Consider the following 26,901-nt stretch of genomic DNA (forward strand, 5'->3'; position numbering starts at 1 on the left):
AATGAGGTCATCCCTGCCTGATATTTATTTATTTTTTTATTACAGATGGAGCTCTTCCTTTCATAATGAACTTATAATCACTTGAAGTCCGTTGTGTATCGGTGTTTTCCATTTCTTGGGTTTGTTACTTAATACTACATTACATCTCAGTTAAAACAAAGATAAGGTCACAAAACAGTACCTGTCAATCCTTCCTGCAGACATGCATGTGACATCTTTAAATCAACAGATGGGTGCATAAGCAACTAAAGGGTGAAAAGCAGTATCAGTATCAGCAGCACTATCAGTATTACTATCAGTATCAGACTTGTTGGGCAGTAGTAAAGTGCCCCAGGTAGTAAAACATAGCCCATACTACTCAGATGATCGTATTATATTTCACACTGGATCACAGAATTACAGAAAATACAAGGCCATTTGACCAGCCCATGCATGCCTTGCCAATAACCACCATCAGGCTCTACCACCTTCTTCAATGGGGCCAACGCCTGCAAGTCCTGGAGTGTATTTTAGGGAAATCATCCAATTTTCTAAGCTGTGTTTGAAGGTCAAAATAGAATCACACTGCTTAACATGCAAGGGGAGTGTATTCCAGAGCAAGAGGAGACACAAACCAATCCCAACATTTAATTTTGCTTACTGCCTGGTGAAGACTGAGGGTTCCATTCTGGTGTTGGCTGCACTATTTGACTTACTGAGAAAAGGGAGGTCATGGATAATAGTATCCCTGAGGGCATGGTAAGCAGGCACAGAGCTCCCCTCAAGAGCCTAAATGACACATGACCACAGCTGCAGTAGCCTTAGCTATATCAGTTATCTCCTGCCAATGATATCACACAGCCAGCCAGCTTCCAAAGCTTCAGGGTACCTGCTACACGACCAAACTGTCAGGCAGTTCAAGCTGAGCTAACTAAAAGACAAGTTTGGGAGCAAAGCCCTTCACAGCTTTCTTGCCAGCAGAGACAGAGAGACTGAGTCCAGAAATGTCAATGCTAGGAATAACAAAAACAAATGTCCACACCCTGGCATAAAAAAAACATACCAAAAAACAAAGGGAGGGGTGTGGAGGGAGGGAGCAGCTACTGCAGCACTGATCATTCAAACTTCTACTGTAATGGTACGTTTAACTTTCACAACTGTAGTAGGTTCATCATACTTGATCACTGCTGCAGTAGCCTTAACTACATAGGTAGATTACCTTAGTTAACTTAACTACATTTGGGAGGTGGAAGAAGAGTCCACAAACCACTGAAGAATGGCCTTAGCATAGGTTGAGCTGGACCTAGAGAAGGAGTCAAGCTTACAGTGCTTTGTAAAAGTCTGTACAGTAGACCAAGTTAGCAGTTTCTGAAGTACTTTTAGAAGCCAACCTTTTCAAAAAAGCCACAGATGAAACCAAGACCCTGCTAGAGTGGGCTTGGACGCTGCCTGGAAACGTTTTGTTATGGTGAGTATAACAAAAGATAATAGCCTTAAGCAACCATTTCAAAAAGTCTGTTTTGACACAGGTTGTTGCTTCTTCTTACCTTCACAAGAAATGAATGAAAGATCTGAAATATTCAGTTCTTTCAAGATAGTACCCGAGTTGTCTGTGTACATTCAAGTTATGAGTATCCTTTCTTCATTATTTTTAGGTTCAAAAAAGAAAACAGGAACAAGTATAGTTTGGCTTAAAGTAACCTTGAACACCTCTTTAGGATTAGTTCTCAAAGAAACCCTTTCCCTATGGAAATGAGATACAGTTGACTCACCATAAGAACTTGCAAATCAGATACCCTTCTTGCAGAGATCAGAGCAATCCGTAAAACAGTTTTCCATGTTAAGAACCTCAAGTCAGCCAGATAAGTTGGTTCAAATGGAGCAAATGTTAGCTTCTGTAGCACAACATTAAGATCCCAGGAGGGGGCACCAGTTTTCACAAAGGTCACTTATGCAAAAGCCCTTCCAAGAACATTCTGACATGAGAATGCATTGAAAGAGGAGGATCCAAGGACAGACATATCAAAATGGTTGATAAATGAACCTTGCTAGAGGAATAAGAAAGGCCACAGGATAGTAACTCACACACACATCGTAAAAACAGAGAATAACTTCCCCTAAATGGGTGCTGGTTATGTGGTTGGCACCAATTAGAAAACCTTTTCCATTTACTAATATATGATTTTCTATTAGCAGGCTTTCTTGCCTCAGTTAGTAACTACTGCACCTTCTCAGTAAACAGGTGCCTTAAAAGGAATCAACTAAAGCTGGCTTATATCGAGTTGTATCAAACACCCCTGTTCTGTGTGAGTAGATTCAGTCTATGAGGAAAGACTGTGGTAATTGCTCCTGGCCATTACCAAAAGAAGAGAGAACCATGGTTGTCTGGGCCAGCGTCTTCAGATATACCCTAGATATTAGTGGAAGGGTGGAAAAAGATATGGGAACATTCCTGTCCAAGAAAAGGAAAAAGCATCAGTCTTCCAGGCCTTCTTGCATGAAGTCTTGGAACAGAATCTTGCCAGCTGATTGCTCAGACAGGAGGCTAAGAGGGGTAGCTGATGGACTTCCTATAGATGGATCAAATCTTGGAAGACCCCCTTATCTAATTTCCAATTGTGAGGGTCTGCCCTGGTCCTGCTCAGCGTGTCTGCCCCACAGTTTTGCTCTGACAGAATGTAGTATACCTGTAGAATTAGATTGTGCAGTAAAGCTATATCCCAAAGAATGGTGGCTAGTCTGCAAAGGAGGTACAACCTGGCTTCTCCTTGCTTGTCAATGTGCCACATGACTATAGCATTATCTTTAGCCAATTGAAGAGGTCCAGGGGACCAATGATGGTTCAGACAGTTAAGTGTCTTGATCAGGTCAAGTATCTCCTTGATATTTTTGTGTATGAATCTATCCTTGGTGTCTCACACCCCCTGGACTTTTAGTCATCCTACGATTGCTCCCCAAGCAAGGTCTGAAGCGTCTGTGGTGGCTGAATACCCTGGAGTAGGGAGGGAGAAGGGGAGACTTGGATTTAAGGATATTTGTTGTCATCACCAAAAGATTTCTCTTCTAACAAACCTCAACACTGGGATTTGAAAAAAAAAAGGGTTGATGCTGGGACCAAAGAGATTTCAAATACCACTGTATCTTTCTTATGTGGAGTCTTACCAGGGGTATCATGAGAATCACAGATGCCATGAAACCCAAACTCCTGAGGTATTCCTTTGCAGTGACCAAAGTCTGAGTGGAAAACCTTATAAACAGATCTAGACAAAGATCTATTTTTCATGTGGAAGAAAAGCTCTTTGAACTGTGGCATACAGTTCAAATCACAGGAACACAATCCTGTGTGAAGGGAGTCAAAAAAAGACTTTTGAATGTTCTCTTGGAATCCTGGCTTGTGTAAGAGATCTCTCACACAAGAAATTCCTGTCACTCTGAAATTATTCTGCAAGGATTAGCAAGTGCTTTAAATACATAAACATGGGTACCCCGTAGCCTGCAATGAGCTATAACTGCAGATAGACACTTTATGAACACACTCTGTGTTGTGAATAGTCCAAAGGGTAAGTCAGAGATCTGATAATGTGATCAGACACACAAAACCTTAAGAAATGTCTGAAGTTTGGATCAATAGGAATGTGTTGATAAACATCTTTTTAAGTCTAGTATTTCCGGGAAACTTGAAAGAGAAAGAAGAAATAAAAGGTTATGAAGTGACATCATTTTGAATTTGGGCACCATCATAAACAGGTTTAGAAAAAAATGATCCAGGACTGGTCTCCAAACATTTTCTTTCTTTGGCATTAGGAACATCCTTAAATAAAACCTTTCCCCACCTGGGAAGGAGGAATTAATTCCATCACTCCTTGCAACAGTTGTGATGAAGATCCAGTGGAAACAAAAGAATGATCTTGAGAATGAGGATTGACCCCCCCCCCCCCCCCCCCCAGAAAGGAGGAATTTCCTCCCACTGCCATCTGTAACTCTGATGAACAATTTTCAGAACCCATTTGTTTGAAACAATCTGTTGCCAAAGACAACAATGAAGATACATACTTTCTGGAAGAAAAAGAGGGCCAGCGGTGGAAGGGGGTCACAAGGTCTCTTGAACAGTCATTCAGACGATGGCCTGTTCAAGACTTCTTTTTGAAAATCCCTTGCCATTTCTTCTTAAATGTCTGTTTGCCTATATTTATTGAGACTGTTTATTCTGTTTTCTGCCAAAATTGGATGTGGATATGGAAAATCCTTTGGAAAAACTGGAATAGGAAGGCTGAGATCTCAAGAGATTCCCTGGATCAACTTGCCCATTTAATCACACTTTTTATTCACTTCGCCAGCAAAGAGACCAAACACTAAATCTCTATTGAAGGGAGAATTTAAAATCTCATTTTTAACATCATCTGGGAGGGTGACAATGTAGGCATGCATACCTACTCAAAACAGTAACAGTGGCCAAAGCCCTGGAAGAAGTATCATAGTCATACACAGACTGTAAACAAGGAGTACTGACCTGTGCAGCAGATTTTTCCTTACAAGCAGGAACTGCAGATAAAACACTCCTTGTGCTTTTATAAACTGTCAGAACTAACTTTAACATATCAGCCTGACAAGTCAAAATTCTGAAAATCAGATTTGCAGAAGTATATACTTTTTTCACATACCCATCAATAAGTTTCCATCCTTATCACAAACAGCAGGATTGGAATTAACTAATTGCTTAGCAGCAATGGGATCAACCAAAGCCATAGCTGCTGGGTCATTTTTGGGAATGGTGTATAAAAATTTAAAAGACTGAGTAACTTTATACATCCTATCTCTGCCTTTTTAGAGACAGCTGACTGACTATCAGGAAAACTGCAGGTAGTAACTACACACACATCCTCTAAAGCATACAGACCAGGAGGAATAAGTGCAGGTTCTAGAAACTCCTGTAACGACTCATAGTATTTTCTGAGGGATTGAGAAACCTAATGTTCTCCCGCTGAAAACACTGGCACATTCTAGCAAGTCTCAAAGAAACAGAACCCCCAAGAAGGAGAATCAAAAACTGAGCTCTTCTCTGAGTCTGAATCAGAAATCTTAGGAAGAATCCCTGTATCCATGCCTGCTTCTTCCTGTTCAGATTCAGACTCTTGAATATCTTCAGGAAAAAGTGGAATCCCTATCTCTTACCAGAAATTACTTTACAAGGATCAATAGCCTGAATTAAACCCTGAGCTGGACCCAGTGAGCTATTCCTATCCAAAGGAAATTGAGGAGGAGTAGATACATGTTTAATTTGCTGTTTATTTTTGAGAGGAATAATGGGGCCAGCAGTGTTACTAATGGCAGCAGCAGCTTCCCCAGAGATGGACACAGCGTTCTGACACACCAAGGAAACCTTCCCTGTTCGGACAAGAATGTTTCTACCTCACCCACTAAGGGGACCCCAACAGCTTCAGGGGATGTGGCTAACCCTTGGTCCATAGTGGCTGTAGATGTTGCTCCAGAGGGATCAGAGGTAAAGGATGAGTGGTCTGAGGTACAACAAATGGCCACAGCAGAGTCATCCACCTGTGGCTGAGGAAATTTGCTAGCCTTCTGTGGTGGCAAGGGCTGTTTGCTTGATTTTTTTTCTTTTTGTGGCTGGAAGAAAAATCAGCTGTGCAACTGGTAGTCTGTTCCATGGTCAAGCCGAAAATGGTGCGGTGCCTCTTTCCTGTGGAAAACAAGCAGCAGTTGTCAGTAAAGACTACCAGTCCACAAAAGTTACTTTTTTGACAGAAAAACACAGTAAAAAGCACTTTAAAACACCATGCCTGTCTAACAACAGGAAAATAAACACAATTTCTCAACAGAAAATAAAATGTTTTTAGTTACTTTACACCACTTTTAAACTGAAAGAAAAAAATGAGTGCTCCACTTAAGAGTACAGTCTTAAGACACAGGGCTGGTGTTAGCATTTTGTGAGCCCCAGCAAATGTCAAGTAGGAGCCCCCCCCCCCCCAGGTACTTCAAGTCTAAGTATCACCCTGTCACTGCCACCCCACCTAAGCAACCTTTTAGTACATGCTGCAAACTTTTATTTATTTACTGACATTTGTTAACCGGGTTGGGCCAACTGGGCTTGTGGACCATTTTCAATGGAGACCTGAGGAGAAAAGCTCCATTCAAAGATAGCTTACAGTAATTTACAGTAGTTAGAACTATTTAAGAATTACAAAAAATATTGTTAAACAGGAACTTCAAAACACAAAAAAAATGCATGCACAATGGAATACACAATGTTTTGCAGAGATAAACAACATATTTACATAAGAATTTTATCCAACACCATAACTGATTGAGTTTAGAAAGTATCTACATAGTATAGTACTAGATGAAAGGGGAAGGATCATTTAAAAGTATATAAGTGTTTTAGGAGTAAAATGCACAGACTGACCTTTAGCTACATGTCATAGGTTCATACTAGGCTATCTGCCCAAGGGCATTTATAAGCCTAGCCCATAGTTATGTGGCTTTCGCCACCCCTTTAGTTTGAATAAAAACTATGCCTATCATTTTGCTGTGCCTCTGTCAAGCAAACTATGTATCACACTATGTTAGTCCATCTCACAAAGAGACATTTACAGTTACTGGAATTTATTTGCAACAATAATACATAACAACAACTCTATGTACAGGTCTGGACTTAGTTGAAATTGTGCCCTAGGCAGTGCCCACTGTTTCAGCCCCACCCAAAGAGCTGCCTACTGTTTTGGTCCCCCCCTCCCCACATAAACATTTACACATCTTCCAGTGTTCCCCTCTGTTTCCCCCATCTTGGGCTCCCCATACCATGCAAATTATTTTTTTTTCTTCCTTTTCTCACATTTTGCCTTACTCTTCAGCTTTTTTCAAGAAGCCATAGCTTTCTATATGCTCTAATGTGAAATTATGATAAAATAAAGAAATTTAGTGTTGCTGTTTTACATTAGTTTTACTTACATCCTTTCAACGCACCTTTCCTGACAAAGACAATGCTGTAATAACCATTTAGGAGATATCTCAGTTAAGCCACAGCCCCTAGAAGCCATTAGTTTATAGATACTCTGAAATACATTTTAAAGCATTTTCCAACCTTTTGATCCAATGGTGGCCTAAACAAAAATCATGAGTAAGAAAAGAATTTCAGTCTTTTTTTTCCAAGGAAGACTTGTCCAAGGCTTAATGTTCAAAGCTGATAAAATAGTAGCTCACAATAATGGGTGGCGCAGTGGTTAACATTGTCACCTCACAGCAAGAGGTTCTCCAGTTTGATTCTCGGCTGGGGTGCCTTCTGTGTGGTGTTTGCATGTTCTCCCTGTGTTTGCATGGGTTTCCCTCCAGGTACTCCGATTTCCTCCCACATTTCAAAGATATGCATCTGGAGCATTTTTCCCCGGGCCTCCGCTGAAAACAGGCTCTGTGGAACCTAGTCGGACTTTCCCGGTCAACAAATGATAAATAAATAAAAACTAAATTAACAAGACAACTGCTGTGAGCATATACAGATTTCATCTGGGAATATTGCCTGCCTCTGTAACTCCCCAAAAAGATAGTTACTGCTTATGCATCCCTCTGGTGTTGGCGTGAGATGAAAGCAGAGGTTCAAATTGCCACAGTCATGTACTTCAAGTGACTGATGACATACATATAGATATAGCATGCCTCATCACTCCTCACCCCTGACCCAAGTGGCAGCTACCTGTATATGTGCCTGATGTGTGATTGTGAGGAAAGTGAATACATTACTGTAATCATTATTTTTTCTACTTTTGCTTCTAGGCAGTACACTACCCCTATACCATGGTAACCTTCTTTGTACATCACTGAGGTCTGTGAGAAAAGTAAAAGAAATAATGACCACGCTACCCCCCAGGTCAAACACAAGTTGTAATGACCTCCTGTGCACACTTCTAAGGTTTGACTGTGATGAAAATTAAAGAATTAGTAAGTACCCAATCTCCAGCCCCCCCTCCACATAACTTACAGCAACTTCCTGTACACATACACAATCTCAGCAGAGCTGGTTTTAGGATGGGTGCAGTTGAGAACAGAGGTCATTATCAGCTTTATCCTAATGGGGTCATGTTGCAGCCCTGTTCAGGTTGAAGAGCATAATCAGAAAATTAATACATTTTTCTACTAATTTTTACATAACCAGTAATATATTTTGTGGAGTTCCACACAATCAAGGATGAGTAAGGGGCCTCCCTATACCCATTTATACAGTCTGGGAGTGCTGCCCACCAAACTCCTAGAAGATTTAAGTGTCTGAATATATTGTGATATATTTTACACACTACTTTTGACATGTAATTACCTGAATTTTTGCTTATACCCAGAATAATAATGACCTGGCATTATTGAGTGTGCACAGATAAAAATCTCATCATACCACTACAATACTTGCCACTCTTGTACAATATGCCGATGATTCAACCCTTAGCTGCTCTACCCCATCCATAACAAAATTATAGGAAATCACTCAAAAATCTTTCACTGACATTGAAATATGGCTAAAAAATTCCAACTTTGCTGCTTAATGCCAAGAAAAAAAAACTTATCCTATTTACTCCAAAACAACACCTTAACCAGAAACACACATTTCATATTAACTCAAGTAAAAACGCAAAAATAGAAACCATCAGCCAAACTAAAGGACTCAAAGTCATGATCAATGACAACCTCAGATTTGATCACCACATACTTCATTTCATCAAGAAAACTAACTCAAAACTAGGCTCCCTCTACTGGGCCAAACACTACCTGACAGATAAGCAAAGATTACCTTAGCAGCAACATACCTTCTTCCTTCTCTATTACATGCTTCCCCTATCTTTGCAAGTAAACACTATGTATAAAACTAAACTAGTCTCCTGCTACTACAAAATAGCTAAATTTACAAATAACCAAACTTATAAAACACACCACTGCCCTGCATTAAAACAATTTAACTGGCTTGAACAATCATTGTCCACAACCTATTGCACTCTCCAAACAAATGCCCACCCAGCATTACAAAATACTCTACTGTACAATTCACCCACTACAGACCTTTGCTCCAAAGTAAACATTTACTGTGTATCGGTAAGACATTCAACACCGCTAGAGATTCTCTCTACTCTCAGAATGTGTCAAAATTCTGGAATGAAATCCCCACACAGTTAAGACTGATAGAAAAATTAAACAGCATCAAAACTTAGCTCAAATAGCACCTATGCCAAAGATGGCTCTGTTCTTCCTACTCAACTGGTTAGATTTACTCAGACAACTTTTCTCCAACTCTTACAGTCACTTTGCTTCACGATCTTTTTGCTCCTTAACGTTCCTCCTCATACTGCACTAATTTTCTATACTCTTATTTTTCTTCCTTCCCTCACACCCCCAACACTAACTACAATTCCTCCTCTGTCTGTTTAATTTCCTTCTTGTTGCTACAACTTCTCCTTTCATACCTCTCATCATTTTTAAGCTACATTCCACTTGTCTGCATGTGAATTACTAATAAACTCAAAACATCCCAGTTTGATGTTTTCTCTGCAGCCATCATGTTATAAATACATTAACTGTTATTGTACGTTATTTCTCTATTCAGTAATTAGCCAATTTATGTTAATTTATCTAGTTTTTTGTGTTAAAATGCTACAGTCATGTAAGAGATATTTAAAAACCATGCAAATAAGCTCATGTGTAGATGTTTTTACCCTGCAATTATAGATGTACAGCAATTGTAACTTAAACATGGAGCTTCTCCCAGGTGCTCCGCTGCAAATGGGTTTTACTCAGTCGGATTTTTCCCGATCAAAAATGACAAACATATGCGTGTACATAGATACACACACACACACACACACACACACACACACACACACACACACACACACACACACACACACACAAGCCACAGCAATACTAGTTTTGTACTTATTTCGGCAAATAGCAATACACATGTCAGATTAGGGACTGTTGTCAAGCAACAGCAGGAGTAAATCACTTTTATTTACCTTTTATTTACCTCATTCAGGAGTAATGCATACCTATCACTATCCCTGATTTCAAAGACCTTCTCTGGTTTTGCCTCATAATTTTGCTCCATCTTTCGTAAAAAGAAAAAAAAAATAATAATAATTTGCTGGTAAATCATTCAGAATTACAGACAGTCAATAGATCCAGACATCAGAGTTTGAAACTTCCTATTTTCCATGAAAATGTGCTGATGCAAAAGGTGCTATTCTATTAATTTTTTAAGTAAATTAGAGTAATATTTAAAACATGATCCTGATTTTGAGCCTTTATTCTATTATTTTTGGCACTACGCAGACTTCTTCAACAAAGAAGTTAGTTGAGAGTTGCAGTACCTGGTGTTCTGCCAGTATTTATAAAACTTCCTGAAACAGAAAACCATCCCTGAGTATTGGAAGCATCAGCTCTTCTTAAAATCCAAGGTAAGCAAGGAGACTGGTCACTTTGGGCTGCTAATCTCTTTGTGATTACACTGCCAATGTTCATTACCAGCTTTATTCCAACAGGGTCATATCAAAACCCTGCTCAGGTTTAACAACATAATCTAGAATTTAGTATATATTTCCCCAATTTTTCTCCAAATAGCAGCCCCTTTTGTGGGGCCTCCAGAGAGACAAGAATAATTAAGAGGGTTCCTCTGCAGCCACAGGTATTAGAGGTACCTAAAAGCTGGCTATGTTGTTAGTTTTAGTGGACAGAATGTCCACCAGCAGGGTTTAACTAGGCCAGGGGCACTATGTCAGTGAAAAACACTTAATGGAATTGTGAAACCTATTACTTCATAAAATACTGTTACTATAATCAGAAATATGTATGAATTTAAAGGAGATACAAATAAAGAGTTATTATTAACCACCAAGTTTATTAAGTATACAAGATTAATATACTAGCTTTTGCTGGTTTGAAAAATATGTTACAAAATATGAACAAGGGGCCTTACAGCTACCACAGGTTTTGCTGGCACCTAAAGTCAGCTATGTGGAGACAGTCCATTAAAACGCAACACTCCTAACTTTAAAACAACTTTTGTGAAGAGGAAAGTAATACACCACCAACAAAATTAAGAAAATGGAAGTTTTTTTTTCACAAAGAGAAGTTATCTGCCCAGCAAAGGAAACCACAAGACAACTTTCGAGGGGAAGGAAGCAGTATTTACTTTATTTTACTTTATTTATTTTACATACAAGCAACATCATATCAGCATCTTTTATAAGTTTACAGTATATAGATCTAGTAAGCATATCCAGACCAGTGTAAAGCAAGAAAGGAATCCTAGTATAATGTGAACAGCATACAGAGTCAGGTTGATTACTATGAATTTGGGTTGGAGCAGGGGCATATCCATGAGTTAGATAGATAGGTTTTAAGGGATTATTTTAAAGTTAAGGAACAGGTGCTATCTTTGATTTGTAAATGTAAGGAATTCCAAATTTTGGCTATGAAGTTTGAGTAGAGAGTATGGTATATAGAACATTGCATAGGGCGAGTAGCTGAAGGAATGGGCTACTTAGAAAAACAGACAGAGCATTCAGGGTTGGCAGATTTTCTAGAAACATTGACAACTGAAACACTTAACTGCAAAATGTCAGAGTTACAGCCTGAAACACTAAACTGTTAAGACTGCAGCACGCAGGGAGGGCTTTGTGATGGATGGCTGTAGAATTAAAACAGCAGATGACTTTGTTCCATATATTTATTTGAAATGAAAGGGTCTGTTTACAAGATTTTGGCATGTAAGACAAGCAGGAACAGCAGCATTTCTAATATATCCTGCAGTTTTCAAAGTTATTTGAAAAAGACGTGTTCTGGGGTAAACATGAAGCAAAAGCAATGTACATATACAAATGTGTTGATGGGGAAAAGTCACTGGTGAATGGAGGGCATGCATAGTGGCACAGCAGACATCATTGTACCCTCACAAGAGATTTCCAGTTCAATTCCATACCGGGGTGCCTTTTATGTAGAGTCTGCTCGCCCTCCTTGTGTTCGCATGGGTTTTCTCCTGGTGCTCCGGTTTCCTCTCACACTCCAAAGACATGCAGCAGGTGGACGGGACACTCTAAATTGGCTGTGTGAGTGTATAGTATGGAAGAACAACTGTGGCAGGGTTAGCCACCCGGAGGTGTGAACTTTGGCTCTAGATGATTATCACTGTCAAAGTGACACCCTGACCCCATGTGTAAAAAATGGGAAAAATAGGTTGTGGATGGATGGGTTGGAGGAAAGAGAAGAATTCCCCTGGAAATGCTACAAATACTTTAAATGCTTCACGTGGTACAGCAGAAGAAAAGGCTGTTGATCTTACGTGCCCTGAGGAAGCAGAGTGGAAGGTCCAGACCTGGTATCACTGGAAGAAAGGGGTAATAGACTGGAAAAAGAATGACTGCAAGTCATGCAGGACATTGACCACAGCAAGCACACAAACATGCCTGGTACAAGAAGGCACGGTTACAAAGAGGAACACAAACATACTGACAACTGTGACCTCAAAGAGAGGTATAGCAGTCTTGAGGTAGATGATTCTATTAAGGACAGCCCTCCTTTGAAAGATAGTAACTGCAAAGAGACAACAGGGGGAGGTTAGCAAATTACTAATGTGTGCCTTCTCCAATCCATTTGTCTTCTACCACTGCAAGTTTTAGGTTCATAGGTGTGCACTAGACTAATGATCACTCTTGCCTTTTGAAGCCAAGCCATTCATCCCAAATATCTTAGTATAAGCAGGGGCTTGGGAGATGACAAATTTATAAGCAGGGGCCTGGGAGATGAGCCATTAATAGACTCTCTGTGTCCATTAGAGACACAGGTGCTAAGTCGGGGTGAACGTCCAGTACCCCACCCAGTTGTCCAGGTTGCACTTGGATTGGATTAGGGAGGAACTCTGCTTCACATGGATGAGGAGCCTGTTCCAGAGGAGAGGTAGTCTCTGGGATACATACCTGTCTCTTCAGCAGGTCCTACTTATAACACAGGCAAGGTTTAAACTCTTTAGAACAGGTAATTCTGGCGCAGTTTGTTTTGTTGACAAGCAAGAGATCAATCAGAACAGATATTTGTGAATACGCAGCAGGTCCATCGGGGTCAGTTTACGACTGGACTTAACTTATGGAGGGCTAAGCCTTGACTTACTCTCCAAGAGCTCATTCTTTGGAAAATACTCCAACCTAAGCCAGAGGTTGTTGTGGAGGTCCCGCATGCCAATCCTTGCATGAGGAGTTCTCAACGACTATCCTTTTTTTTTTGTCAAAAATTAGGCCAAAAAATTCTCCCTAAGGCACGTCTGAGGGGTAGAAGTGATTCTTTGGCAAGAACTTTTTAAAGTTCATATAACACATGGAGAGTTAAAGCACTTTAGTTCTGACTGCAAATGCGATACTAGCATTTGCCGATCTCGTCCTTAGTACCTTAGCGACCTCTCTGGCAGGAAAAAAAAAAAATCACAGTGTGTGTCAGTGTTAGTAAATGGAATTCCTGAATGTGGATCTTCAAAGGTTTTTGCTGGATAGTGACTGATGAAAATGAAGAAATCAACAAAGGTATTAAGAAGGGTACGTGATGTTTGATGTTTATATTAATTATCTGTTGCATTCAAGTATATTTAATTTGTAAAGCAAGATGAGACTTAATTGTTAAGAGAAAAAGTTTAAAACATACTATTATTTGTCTCTTTCTCCCATATAGCAAAATGAATATGCTATTTGCTGAAGTGTTGGTAAGAAAAGGTCATTGAACCATGTTTATTAAAGATGGGCTTTACCTATGACAGATGTAGTTTGCTTATGAACTTGAATAACTTCTGTTTTCTATACTTCTGAATAAGAGTTAATTTACTGAGGTAGGCTCTGGAAAATTCCAGCTACCACTGTGGTTTTGAGGTAAACGTTCTACACTAATTGTGGTTTTGAGGTAAACATTCTACACTAGCTGTGGTTTTGAGGTAAAGCATTCTTTTCTGAGGTAAATTGTGATCCAAGATGTTTTTCATAGCCAACTGTCAACTGTTAGAAATGTAACAAAAGCTATTTTGGCTAGTAACAGGAAAGTATAAAAGTTGATGTCAGTAACCAAGCTGATCAGATTGAGATCATCTTGGCCAACATGTTGCTGTAATCTGGTTCGCAGTTAATAAAGGAAATTTTCATCACCTGAGGCAGATGTGACTCGCTTGAATTTTTTCTTCTGACATTAATAACTCGGTTACATGCTACAACACTCTTTAAAGTGAAAGTACTGAGACTGGCTTGGTTGATTAAGTAAAATAAAGCTTAAACTGGTAACGCCAGCAGTGATGAGACTTCATCACAGTATAACAGGAGCAAGATGGTTGTGGCATGAAAGGTTCATAAACTTATAGATCTGACCAGTTTACTTGATCACAGAGGCTAAAAACGACATTCACAGCCAATTTAACAGGGTCAAGATAGAAATATACAAAACGTTCATTAGCTCTGAACCCCTAATTTGATCATAGCGGCTAAAAACTAATAGTCACAGCCAACTTATCAAAAAACAGCAATAGGAAGCCTCACACATTATTCAGGAGCAAAATTTGCCATGAATAAAATGCAACTTACTTGTGTATCTTTTGTATGCTTAAATGTGGAAGAAACAATGCCAACCAAAGCAAGGAAATGGAAACACTACCGCTTGCTGTGATGAGCACTACAATACACAGACCAAAAGGATGGCAAAAAATTAACACACAACTTACAGAGCAAGACATCACAACAGCTAAATTATCACTGGTAAAAGATTTCTTTTTAAGTCTCATTTGAGGCATTCATGGACAGAATGATTTGCATACAGTAATGACTCTGCCTTTACTAACTAGGTTTCAAACCAACAAATGTGAAGTACCATCATGGAGGCTACTGTATCTATTCTGAAAACCATCATTTCACTGTTATGCTTAACTAGGCAACAAATATAGTAGCTACTTTTACAAGTAAGTCCACAATCAATCAGTTAATGGAGAGATGGTCAGAATTTGAAAAAAGATTATTAAATTTTGAAGACGACAAATGTACACCAATTATGTAAACTAATGACACAGAAAAACTGACCCATATTTTTAAAAAGTTCACTCACTTTTCTAGAAGATCAGCTCAGGAGGGATAATATTACAGTGAGAAGTATCCCTGAAGAAAATGCTTAAGATAAATGTGGGCCAGTAATAAAGTATCTCTACTACTGCTCTTTCAAAATATGTTGTCATCAGAATTCATAGGGAATCCCCCCGTTCTACAAAAGACAGCATGCACAGGGTTGTGTCCAATACATTTGTAAGTTCAGCTAATATTTGTCAGAGCAGATACAAAATGCAAGTAATTTATTAGTAATGTTACAGACTTAAACACTTCCAGAGATCTATCTTAGGGCTTGTATCTAGAGAGAACCAAAATGTCAGCAAATGTGCAAACTGTAGTCCAAAGGGGGAAATAATTTAAAACATACTCTCCCTTCACTATTACATTCTCCTGGGAAAGGTCAAAGTACAATGTAAACAATTCGCTCAGATTAAAAGAACTATGTATGAAAAGAATGTTTTTGGTCATGACTGACTTATGTGTGTCAGCATACCTTGCTTATACAGCATCTACAAATGATTCACTGATTCATAAGCGAGAGGTTACTATATTCAAATACTGCACAAGCGGTCTACTAAAATTCTTACGCTTTAGTATGACAACAGCTTGAGTTTAACACTTTTACATTAAATATTTAGGGATGCAGTTGTGATAGGAGACATTCACTGACCTATTACAATTTTAAAAGTTTAAATATAAATACAGCAGGCTCTGATGTTGCTCATAGCTGTGCACACCCATCTTTTACAATAATACAAAATGCAAGTAACAAATGTGCAATTTATTTGCTCTTGTGGTATTGTTGCAAATTTCTGCTAACCTTAACGCTCTGCATTACATAGGTTCATAGGCAATTACTAGGCTAGCTGCCTTGTGGGCAATTTTAAGCCTAGCCAATTTCTCTCAATGGTAAGAATCAAGCCCTGTATCCTGTGTCTGTGAAGTAAACACCTTACCTACTATGCCAATCCCCCTCCGGTAATGTTTTTACTAATGTATATTTTAATGACTTATCACCTGCTTGGTGCAGATATTATTAACCTTACTAAAGTACAGTTGTTTAACAACTTTCCATGACAGTAGATGTCCTACTGATCACGGTTGCAATATTCCTGACATATGAGTTGTCACCGCTTACATCCGCTAGGATACCAAAGCTTTACCTTCCTGAGGTTGTACGTACAATGCATGACCTCATCTCATATGCACTGGGGTATATAAATGGACGTATGAGTGTGGATCCTCAGACTATATCCAAGCCAGCAGCCTTAAGACTACTGAGGTAGGGAGACTGATCAGATAGGAGGGGTTGTAACAAACAGGTAAGAAAACTCCCCAGTTACCATGTAACAGAGCAGAAGTTAAACCAAAGGGGGAGAAGAAAAGGAAAGCTGAAGTGAGTTACAGAACAGTGGATGGAGGGTGGGACGGAATACTGCAACAGTGATCAGAAGGATACCTACTGTTATGTTAAGTTCTTACAAAACTGTACTATGCCCTGCCTGAAATCACTGTTGCAGTATTCCTGTCATACAGGTGATTCCCAGAGCTGAAGGAAGAAGAAAGAGTGGCTGGCTACTAAGCAGTAGAACTGCCCAGCAGTCTGGACAGGACTGACCTAGCAAAGTCTGCCTTGGACCTGGAAAAAGCATCAACTTTGTAGTGTTTGGTAAAGGTGTGTACAGAGGACAAAGTGGTAGCTTCCAAGATAGACCTGCAGTCTACTCCTTTGTGAAAAGCCCCTGATGAAGCCACTGCCTAGTGAAATGTGCTTTTGGGCAGGAAAGCAAGGTCTTACCATAGTGCAAGCAGCAGAAAAAGATAACCTTAGAGAGTCAAGTTGCAATAGTTTATTTGGAGACTGGCTGGCCCAGCTTACGGCTCAAAGAATAAAAATAGCTGGTCAGTCTTTCTGAAGGGCTTAGTTTTGTCCAGATAAAATATGAGTTGCCTGCGAATGCCCAGAGAATGCAAGATAATTTCCACCTGATCTGTGGATTGGGAAGAATGTAGCTAGGTGAACAGCCTCACTGAGGGACAGCTCATTCACTACCTTATGTTTGAAGGATGAATTAGCCCTTAGTCACCTCGTTCTTGTGAAAAATAAGAAAAAGGGGAAAGGCCATGAGAGCTTGTAACTCAAACTCTCCCAGCAGAAGTGACAGCCAAGTGAAGCATTTCCTAGTACAGAATTTGAGAGACAAAGGAAGATGCTAGTTCACAAGGAAGCAGTGTAAGTTTTTCTACCACAAAATTAAGATCCCAAGGGGAAAGAGGGATTTCCTTGGTGGGTTAAGATGCAGCACTCTTCTGAGGAAAAGCTTGACCTCTGCTCTGGCCATAAGTGGAAGGTGAAGAGGGAGGCAGCATTGATAGGTGACAGATGAACTTTGACAGAGGAGTAGGCCAAACCTGATCGAAATACTTTGCAGAGATACTGGTAAGACTTTCTTGTAGTGGATCTCCTGGCTTCTTGTAGGACTTGAACAACCTCTTCAGAGATGTCTTTGAGGAATTAAAATCCTATCAAACATACAGTCACGTTGAGAGATGGAAGACTTGGATGTAGCAGCAATCCTTTTGGCTGAGTTATCAGGTCTGGTTGTAGAGGTATTTTCCTGTAAATTCACTTTGTCAGGTGAAATAGTAGGGTGTTTCCCTTTGAGTCATGAGAAGAATCTTTGGAAGAAGAGGCAGAGGAGGAAAAGCATAGAGGAACTTCCACATCCAGTGGAAGAAAAGGGCATCTTTCCTCAAGGCACTTGGACTTGGATGACACAGTGGTGCAGCGATAGCGTTGTTGCCTCACAGCAAGAGGTACTCTGGTTCGATTCTCAGCTGGGGTGTCTTCTGTGTGGAGTCTGCATATCCTCCCTGCGTTTGTGTGGGTTTTCTCCGGGTGCTCCGGTTTCCTCCCACATTACAAGACATGCATCTGGAGCATTTCTCCCTGGGCCTCCGCTGAAAATTGGCTTTGTTCCAAGTCGGACTTTCCCAGTTAACAAATGTTAAATAAATAAAGGCTGTGGGGGTTCCTGGTGCAGAACTAAGGAAGCTGATGGTTGTTTAGTGACTTAAAGAAGTCTATCTGAGGAGTGCCCTACTGAAGGGTGATGATCAGGAAAACCTCTATGGGAGTAGCTTAGGGATTCTGCTAACACACTGTCTTGGGAAAGGATGTATATGGCTGTCAGTGTGAAATTCATCTGGGTGGCAAAGTTCCATGCCTTCAGTGCTAACCTGCACAACTAGTTCATAGGTTCATTGGTGTTTACTAGGCTAACAACCGCAAAGGGCCTTTTTAAGCCTACCCATGCATCCCAAATCTCTGACATGTTTCGATACTCTTGACAAGTGTAAGCATGGGCCTGGGAGATGAACCATTTACAGGTTACCTGTGTCCATTAGAGACATAGGTGCCAAACCTAGGATGAATTTCCATTTTCCCATCCAATTGTCCAAGTTGCACTTGAACTGGTTAGGGAGGAACTCTGCTTCACATGGATGAGGAGCCTGTTCCATAGACACAGTAGTCTCCGGGATACATACTTATCTCTCCAGCAGGTCCTATTTATATCACAAGCAAGGTTTAAGTCTTTAGAACAGGTAATTCTGGTGCTGCTTGTGGATATGCAGGAGGTCCATCAGAGTGTTTTCTGACAATGCCCTGTATGCCAGGCATAAGATCTTCCCTCAAAAGCATGTAGGAGACAGAATACATGGATAGGGCCTTGAGGCAGTCTGCACAGGGCATTTTACTTATGCAGTGAATTCTTTTAGTGAGGAACCTCTGTGGATGTTCCAAATGTCAGATATGCCTGGTTAGGGACATACCAAAGGGAGCATTGTATTCGATGACAGGTCTGATGAATGCCAAATACAGTGGAACAATGCCTTCCCTGGACTTAGATGCCATACCTTTGTTTATAAGTTGCGCATCATAAAAGGGTTCTCATCCAGGAAAAAAGAGGTTATTGTTCCCCTCTACTCGTCACTCATTAGACCCATTATAGAGTACACCGCCCCTTTTAGAATGTACCTCACAAGACATCTGCAGCAGCTGGAAAGGCCACAGAAGTACCTCACAAAGAGGATTACTGGCCTCAAACAAATGCCCTACACTGACCGCCTCAAAAAACTCCAGCTTTACTCCGTAGCATATCGCCTTCTCCGAGGTGATCACTGCCTAACATATAAAGCTATGTCAAACCCAGAGCTGTTGGACATGCTACACCTAAAGAAATCCCAATCCCTCCAAGCTACATGCTCTAGGGACCTAAACCTTGTCACAATAAACAGGACAGGCTGGAGGGATAGATTCCTGTCCCAGAGACTTCCTATACTCTGGAACAAGCTACCCAGCTATGCCAAGCAAAGTTCTTCATTAGCACTCTTCAAGAAAAATCTTGATGAGTGGATGGGAAATAGGAAATACACCCCAGGGATCACTTCTGTCTCTGCTCGACAGTGGCACAGGAAAATAACTTACTTGGGTGGCGTAAGCCATGGAACCTTGCTGGCTAGACTTACAGAGGCCCTTGGGCCGATAGCCTAGTACCTACCTATGAACCTATGAACATAGAATGATTTCCTCACCACTGTAGACACATGATGGTCAAAGGCTAGAATACTATCTATGGGTGTCCCCAAGTCCCTAATTACTGGGACAACTCTAAGAGGTGTGTTGTTAATATGATAGTTACCAAGGATGGATGACTTCCCAAAGGATACTATTATGCATTTCTTGGCATTTAGTTTTAGTCAATGGCTCTGGCACCAGCTGTTTGTCTGTGTCAGCCCCTCCTGGAAAACATTTGTGTGAGTGTGAGATTTAATGACAGCTCCTAATTTGCAATCTGCAAATTTAGTCAGCCAGAGACCACTGACATTGGTTCTGAGCAAGTCCAAGGACTGATCCATGAGGGACTGACTTGTGACTGGCCTCTTTGTGGAAGTGGACTCCCCAATTCTAACTTCCTGGGTCCTGTCTGTGAGCCAGTTGGGTACTAACTGGGTGACATATGGGTTTGCAACTAGCCTTGAGTTTGTCAAAAATGCTCGAGTGAGGTATTGTGTCAAATCCTTTGGCCAGGTCAAAGTAGGCAGTGTGAATAATTTTGCCCTCATCCACTGCTTTGGTGACCTTCTCAAAGAAGTCCACCAGGTTAAGTAGGCATGATCTGCACTTGACAAAACCAAACTGGGTTGGGTCCAGTGTCTGGAAGTTTACTATACCTCTATTGATCATCTCTCCATGGTAATTCTTTCCATGGCTATACATATAAGACTAGTGAGACTTATGGGTCTGTAGATGGACCATCTTTGTGCAGAGGGATGACTGTTGCCTTTCTCCACTCATGAGGTAAGAAACCTCTTTGGAGGCTACAGTTAAATAGCAATTCCAGAGGCCCTGACAGGTCTCCTTTTGTTTATGTACCACATGACTGTGGCGTTGTCTATGTGCACTAGGAATGGACTGAGTTTCCAAAGGTTGGTGAAAGTCTGAAGAGTTTGTAGAAGAGCTATCATTTCTTACAGACTGATGTGTTCCCTCAGGAACTGAGGCTGCCATTTGGCCTGCACTTGGTGTGGATCCTGTCCATGTTCCTCACGTCTCATCCCAGGTGCCTGTTTGAACCTGTTGAAGAGGAGGAGGTGGTGTGAATGGCAGTTCTGGGTTGAGGATGACCTGTCCCTTCCACCTAAGCAGGTCCTTTTTCAGACAAGGGAAGATGGGAATCAGGGTGTCCAAGGGGTGATAGTTCTGGGAACATACAGATTTCAGGTATCACTGGATTTTCTTCAAGTAAAGTCTGGCCAGGAGCAGCATGGGGATGGTGGCTGATATGAACCTCAAAGTTCTTAGCATCTCCCTTGCTAAGAACTTTGAGGTTCATATCAAAGTTCTTAGCATCTCCCTTGCTGGGCAATGGGTTACCCAGGAGAGATATTGGAAAAAATGTTGGACAGACTGTGAACTTTCTCATGTGGAAGGAAGACACGCATTTTCTTTGTGTCCAGTCTGCAGCCCAGGAAAACCACATCCTCTGTGGGAGTTGAGTTTGATTTTTTTTTTGTAGTTTATAGTGAAAACCAGACCAGTCAGGAGTTGGAGAGTGAAGTGTAGATGCTTAAGAAAAATTTCTGGAGAGAGCACCTGGATCAACAGGTTGGCCAGGTAGGGGAAAATGTGGACTCCCTGAGTGCTAAAGAAATCTAGTACTGAATCAAGACATTTTGTGAACACTCTTGGACTTGTGAAAAGGCCAAAAGGCAGAGCAGTAAATTGAAAATCTGAGGATCCAGAAGAACACCTAAGGAACCTCATGCAAGAAGGACAAATGGGTATGTGTAAATAGGCATCCTTCAGATCTAGTGACACTAAGAAAGCATGTGGGGGGATGAAAGGCAGAAGAGTGTGAGCATTGTGAAAGATGGTATCTTCAACTAAGTGCTTAGGAGAGGTGGGTCTAGGGTGGATATCCACTGCCCTTCTTTCCTTGGAACTAGAAAAATCCTGGAGTAAAATCCTTTTCCCCATGAAGTCCTTTGAGACTTGCTCGATGGTGCCCTGATTCAATAACGGGGGCAAGAAGTGACATTTGGCTGTGAGGAGGTTGTAGCACGCCTTTCAGAGGAGGGACATTTTTCCAGGACATGGCAAAACCATCCTTGTTGATGGACAGGACCCACCTGTCTGTGGTAATAAGCTCCCCACCTGGCCAGGGACAGTGACAGTCTTTGGGAAAGAGGAGTAATGGGGCTGAGGGGCAGGGAAGGGGTGCTGCAAAGATAGTCACAGACTTTTGCTTCTAAAGGAAGGCCCTCCCTGCTGAAGGTTCCTTTACTGGGTTTGCCAGAGTACCTTTTCCTAAGGATTTTTCTTGGTTTCTGAGCTGTCCTAGTATCCCTTTTAATGAAGGAGGTAGATTTAGATGGGCAGTTCCCTGTGGTATTTAGATGGTAGGGACAGTAGAGTCTGTCTTCTGTGGTCTTGCCTTGGTTTTGGAGAGTTTGAAGAGACTGGCAGCCTGAGGACCAAACAGTAAACCTTTTTCCAAGGGAAAGTCTAAAAGTTTTGATTTGAAATCCACAGGGGATAGGCTGACTCTGAAACCATGCATATCTGTGAATAATAAATTCAGTGGCAACTGCCCTAGATGAAGTATTTACAGCATCATACCTGCACTTTATGCTGTGTCTGGCTATTTTAGTGGCCTGTGGTGGGCTCTAAATTTGTTGCTTTGACTCTGATGTAGGTGGGTCCAGCATACCTTTGTTTAAGGAGTGTTGGATAGAGATCTAGTACTTTGCCATAAGCTAATTGCTCTAAAAGAAAGGGTAGCAGAGGTGTAAACCTTCTTTCCCCATCTATCCACAGCTCTACTATCGTTGTCTAAAGGTAGGGCATTGGCAGTGGGCAGAAGCTTAGAGGGCTTAACATGAAAACAGAGGGATACTTGCAGGGGGTCTGCCACTGGATTCTTGTGTAAGTATTTTAGGTCATCAAGCACCTTGTTAAATCTGACTGGTCTTTTATAAGCTGGTGGTTGAGAATTGGGCACAGAAGAGGTGGACTGAAAGGCATCCTGGAAAACCTCAAGGACAGGAGAGAATAAAGTAACAGCAGGGGTACAAATTTCCAAGAGATTGTAATACCTCTTCTGAACATCAGAGATCTGAGTGGATTGCCATTCAAAATGTTTTAGCATGTTCTGGATAGTCTCCCCAAAGGAAGCTTCCTCAGTAGGGAAATCCAGTGACAGACCGTCCTGTTCATCTGAAAAGATTTGTCCTAGAGAATGTAGCTGAGAGGAAGAGTCTAAAGAATGATCAGAATAGTAGTCCAAAGCCGGTTTTTGAGGAGTAGCCTGTGATTGTGGAAACCCAAGGGAGGGATGTTTCTCAGACGTAATAGCTTTGAACTGCACCTGTGAGAAATCTATCCATTCTTTTTCCCTATCTGCTGAGACAGAGGCCACATACCTAGTCTTCTATTTTTTTCTTTTCAGGCATTGTGTCCGCTGGATGAGATGCAGAGGTTCAGAACCCTAACTTCTACTAAACAGCCTTGGATCTCTTATCTAACTAAAATTTGAGGGATACTGTGAGAGGTACTTTGGAAAAGATAAGGTGCAGTTCACCAGACGTATCAGCAGTCTGCAAGGTCTCAGGAGCCATACTGGCCTGCAGCGGGGTCTTGGTAGCTGGCAAATGAGAGGTAACCTGGCATACAACGGGTTTTGGAACCTCAGTGGGTATGTGGAAGTCTGATATTTTGACTGCAGATCCGTTCTGGGCCTCGTTAGCTTTTTCTTTGTCAGAAGAGGGATGTCCAGAGATGCAAATTCGGCCATCTTGGACTGGGCCAAGTGTTTAAGATGCAGAGTAGGAAAGCCTTGACCTAAGGGTTTTGAGAATGAATGACTGACAGACTGAGTAAGAATTGTAATAGTGTTTTTGGCCTAGGCAAAAGAGATACTTGGTATGCATGTCCTTTTACGGAATCTGCCTACCTCATTTGCACTTCCCATTCCTAACCAACATCCAATAACTTTCAACAAAATAGCATAAGTAAAAAGGAAGGTTCCCCAATGGGGCACTTAACTGGATAAATGATCAAAGCAAAGGTACCAATGTCCAAACGTTGATCAGTTCAATGGATGCATGACCTGCATTTGGGCTGGCGGCAAGACAGTTTGCGTATCCATGCTCCTACATCTGTCTATATACCCCAACGCACATCAGCAAGGGTCATGCATCGGATGTACGACCTCAGGAAGCTAAAGATCTGGTACACTGGCCGGACTGCAACGGTGATAACCCATATGTCAGGAATACTGCAACAGTGATTTCAGGCAGGACATCTCTTTATTCTCCTCATTATTACCACCTTATTGACAAAAAGGCAGGAGTCAGAGCTGGACGTGGCAGAGTTATAAAGATGTTAAGATTTGCACTGGGTGTGACAAGGGTGGACAGGATTAGAGATAAGTATATTAGAGGGTCAGCCCAGGTTGGAAGGTTTGGAGACAAAGCCAGAGAGGCAAGATTACGTTGGTTTGGACATGTGCTGAGGAGGGATGCAGAGTATATTGGGAAAAGGATGCTAAGGATGAAGCTGCCAGGTAACAGGAAAAGAGGAAGGCCTAAGATTGGTGAGTGAGGAAATGCAGGTGGTTGATGTGACAGAGCAAGATGCAGAGGACAGGAAGAAATGGAAACAGATATCCGCTGTGGTGACCCCTAACGGGAGCAGCCAGAAGAAGAAGATTAATGACTTGACCAACGAACTTACCAATTTTAAAACAGTCATGTATGCAGATAACATAATTTTAATAAAATCCAGCAATAAGGTTAGTGATCTGCAACACAAACTGCAAACAAGCTTTACTACACTCTGTAAATGGAAATATAGAAACAGACTATTAGTTAATCAACTCATATTCTATTGGAAAGGCATACAGGAACATTCCTGTTCAAGAAAATGACCTTTGGCACCACACAGAAATTGAACAAACTCCCACCTCTTTTAGTTGCAAATAATTACGACAATGCTTTACCATCTGTTTTGTAACAAAAATATGTGGGAATAACTTTAGACCCAACTCGTATCTTTTTCACAACAGGCAAATAAGTTAGTTGGCAAAACACTCACTCAGCTAAAGGTATGTCACAAAAATCTCTCATCTTCACTCTCCTGCTAGTCACTCCTTGGCAAGAAATGTCTAACTACCTTTCATTCAAGCACAAAGCATCACAAAACACATGCAGCAGGTAAAAAAATCTGCAAATCTGTCCCCCTAGCAGACAGCTATACTCACCACTATTACCTTTTGGAATGTTTTAGCTGGTTACCAATAAACGGCAGAGCGACTTTACTGTACAGTGCTCAGCTTTATAAAATTAAGTAAGACATTGTGCACCATTAAAAACAAAAATTACTATTCAGGCAACAAAATTACTCCTGTAGGAAATGCATTTTCAAAGCTTGGTTCTGTGATTTGGAATAACATTCCTGCTGAAGTAAGGAAACAAAATACTTTGGACCTTTTTAAGCCTAAATTAAAACAGTACTTCTCAAAAGAAGCTGCTTCAAAGATCATGGCTAGAAACTATCACTGGTATCCACAATCAATTCAGACACTATAGTACATCAAAACAACTCAATGTTTTACCTTTATGTGGAAGAAAGAGTTGAACTGACTACTCTGCAAACAGTATATATTTCATGTACTTCGTGTAATAGTATATAACTTATTTCCCTGCCATATAGCACCTACTTTCTGTACTTTCTTTTCTCTGTTATTTGGCTCAATGACTTTATTTGTGTGACTTAATGTAACTGTACCCTGTAGTTCCCTCTTGGCCTAGATTGTGACTCAAAAGAGTGTGATGGCCTGTCAACTTACCCAGTTAACACAATGAAAAATCATATTGATCGATCAGTCAGTCTCCAATTAAATTAAATAATAACCACGGTAATTTAGAAGTGTACAAATATTACATGAAAGGGGTGAGTACTAGGCACAAAAGACCCCCTGATATGACTCATAGCCATTTATAATTTCTAACCACTCTGAGGATAGCAAAATCATAAGGAAAAGGAGTAAATCAGTTTAATGACTGAGTTACAGTCAGACAAGGAACTTCACACCAAGCATGGATGTTTGAAATACTTTTAGTGGTGAAATCAGTAGCGTGCCTTGTGTGACAGTGGCATGCGAGGGAGACAGAATGCAGAGAAACACTTTGCAGAACATTGCAATGATGAGTCAAGAAGACCAACTGTATAACGGCAGTCGATCAGGTGATTTACTCTTTTCCATGCTGTAGTGAGATCTTGGAGTTGTAATATATAAATGGCAGGGGGTGTGTGTGGGGGGGGAGGTGCAGACTCCCAAGGGGGTGCAGGGAGGCTTGCCCACCTACAAAAATGTTATTGTTAGGGCTGTGCAGTACGGATCTGGTCTGTCCGGACTGCTGCTATGGGTGCAACAGAGATCAGAAGTCAAATTCAACTTTGCTCGGTTGTCTTTGTCTCGGTTTCGGTGGTTGAACCTAGCTGAGATTGTGAACATCAGAAATGTAAACTGGATTTGTGAATGGTTTACGTTCCGATGTTTGATGTTTTGATAGTAAACCATGTATGTATGTGTACATATATATATATATATATATATATATATATATATATATATATATATATATATATATATACACACACACACACACACACATACATATATATATATATCAGCTTAAAGAAATTTACCATTTACAATCTAATTTGAGATCAGGAATTAATTACTGACTAAATAAGTCTCAACAATCAGACCAGTGACTTCTCAACTTGTACTGGAGACTACTTTATTAAACATATATAAATCTTAAGCACTTTTGTTCCAACTTCCTTTCTTCAAATTCAAGTTTCCATTACAGCATTCCAAGCAACCCATTTTTACAATGAAATTCTGTTCATGGTCTTTCATGCTCTCAGTTCCATTTTTTTAATCTCTGCAATCATCTGTTTCATGTCTCTCATTCTGGTTTTCCATCATCTAGGTATAACTTTCTTAGCCAACATCAGCAGTAAAGGTTGTAACACTTTCAGCTATGTTATTTTGCACCAATGCAACAAAACCATTCCTACACCGTAGTTAAATTCTCTCCCAAGTATAAGACTTAGCATATTATTTAAATCATTTCTGTGCTGAAGCAGTGCTGTACATTCCCAAAATATATGGATCAACGAATCATCATGCCCATCACATGCTCATGTCCGTGGAAACATTTTTTCAGGTTCTTT

General features: G+C 40.7%; 1 protein-coding gene across 2 annotated transcripts in view; it reads right to left on the reverse strand.

The window, feature by feature from the left end:
* The window catches only part of KLHL5 (kelch like family member 5), a 1,925,884-nt gene that overhangs the window by 709,594 nt on the left and 1,189,389 nt on the right, over positions 1 to 26,901 (reverse strand). The window lies entirely within an intron of this gene.

Source organism: Protopterus annectens, chromosome 2.part1 (genome assembly GCF_019279795.1).
Source record: "Protopterus annectens isolate FY-2018-M chromosome 2.part1, PAN1.0, whole genome shotgun sequence".
Classification (NCBI taxonomy): domain Eukaryota; kingdom Metazoa; phylum Chordata; order Ceratodontiformes; family Protopteridae; genus Protopterus; species Protopterus annectens.